The sequence below is a fragment of the Pinus tabuliformis genome, chromosome 7 (genome assembly GCF_031772625.1).
Source record: "Pinus tabuliformis cultivar Carrire ecotype Pingquan chromosome 7, CPIR1, whole genome shotgun sequence".
Classification (NCBI taxonomy): domain Eukaryota; kingdom Viridiplantae; phylum Streptophyta; class Pinopsida; order Pinales; family Pinaceae; genus Pinus; species Pinus tabuliformis.
The window spans coordinates 1563562578-1563564843 of NC_142293.1; positions in this window are offsets into that span (position 1 = coordinate 1563562578).

Here is a 2266-nt window from a genome sequence, read left to right on the forward strand (position 1 = left end):
AATTTTGATCTCTTGCTAAAGTATTCCACCACAATTATATACAATAAGGGGGTGGAGGAAAACCTTTCCTTATCCCTCTACTTACCTTAAAAAATGCTATTGGTCAACCATTGACTAATGGAGAAATTCAAGGGTTGTTAAAATATGATGATACCCATCTAATGAAATTAACACAAAACCCAAACTTATGAAGAATATCAAAAAATAAAGAATGTCTCACCTGATTGAAAGTGTTTGCCATGCTTATTTTTACAATTGTTCCTTTATCCCTACTTGTGTGAATGTCTTCTTCTACTAATATATTATTATCACTTTTTTTTTCCATGAACCATCCTTGATTCTCTAATATGATTTTAGGGAGCAAGAGTTTTAATTATATTCACTATTATTTTAGTGATGATTTTGCATGAAACATTGCATAAAGGCATCGGTATTAACCTTACAAATGATGATGGGTTTCCTTGTTTGGGAATTAAGGCCAAGAATGAGGAGTTTGTGGCCCCTTCAATTTGAAAATAATTTTTGAACATATTGTATCATTCATGTTATATCTGATCCTCAAGGTTTTCAATTTCAAAATACCATATAACCTATTTTATTTCTTCTTTAGATACCCTTTGCATAATCCGCTTGTTTTCTTCCAAATAAATTGATGCGGTAATTCTTTCCAACATACTAGTTATAACTTCAAGTTTAGTTCCTTCATTTTCTATATTAGGATCCCTGAAAGTAAGTTGTTTCTTTAATTTTATCAAAGATAATAATTATTTCTCCATTAATTGTTGATATTTCCTTGGCGTTATTCTTCCATATCCTTGCAATCACTTGTTTATGAAATTATGTTGTGTTCCTATCCCCAATTTTAAGCCATAAACTTTTAGAATTTAGTTTCTAGTTCATTTACTCCATCCAAAGATATTTTTCATGTCATTGAAATACCTCTTATTCCTATGCTAATATTGTAAATTTTTATTGTTCAATTTTAGATTGAATCCTCTCTAATTGTCGATACTTACTTGAACCTCAATTTCTAAGGAAGAATAATGTGTTATTTCCCGTTCCTTAAGTTACTTCTTTGTGTTTTCAAAGTTTTGCTCCCAAATATTTATAGGTGATCCAACCACCCTCATACCGTAGGTACTCCTTTAATGTCCATCACCATATTATTTTGAAGCCAAAGTGGTTTAAAGCACAAAGGGAGAGGGTCAGTATCAAGAATTTATTTAATATGAAGGCGAATGGGCTTATAGTTAGAGGCTACACATGGAATGATTTAGAATAAGTTGTATAATCACTATCCAAAAATGAGCTTTTAACCAAGAATTTATTAAATCTTGTTGCAATGTGCTTAGGTCCAATTTGCTTATTAATCCAAGTGTATTTTCTTTTATGGGGTTTGACATCCATGAATAAATCCCAAAAGAAAATAAAAGCTTGCATCCTTTTTCTGAATAGATCATGAACTACACTCCCTCCCATTTTCTCCTTTTGACTAAGGATAGTGTTGAAATCCCTTGCCACTATATTATTGATCCATTGATTCATCCCTTCTAAGGTAATTAGAGAGTCCCAACAATTCATTTTTTTAGCATATACATAATAACTAAGTTAATCTCCTGATCACAGTTTTTTAAGGAAAGTAAGAATCCAATGATGAGAATACTGATTATATCTTAACTACCAAAGAGAGCTATTCCACACAATGCATCCCTCCATGAAGGCCCTATGGCACTATAAATCTCCAGTATTTTTCCAAAACTTTTTACTCCAAGGATGGCTTCCTATGCCTCTAGACTACATTGATGTTGAAGTTATTTGATGTATCTCTACTCAATAATAGTTACATTAAATGAAATGAGATGATAAGATTAGTTTCCTAGACAATCTCTTAAATCTAGAACCAAATGTGCTTAGTTTAGATAATTGATGAACATAGTTCTAGTTATGCCTCATTTTATGGTTCTTTTCTATACTTTTATCCTATGTTGTTCTTTCATGCAATTCATGTCTAAAATCATAGATTGTAAGGTTGGCAAAGGTTCATTTTAATGCTTTGAAATAATGTTTTATTTGAATTTACTACTATAGCATCCAACTTCATGTTTCTCTATTAGATCATTCTATTATTTTTAGCCAAATAGTGAACTATAGTGTTGTTGACATTATTAGTTGTACTAGGAGCTATTCTCAACAATATTTATGATATATTAAATGAGACAAAAAAATCTTCCTAACAATCTCTTAAATCTATGGGAACATTCTTAGT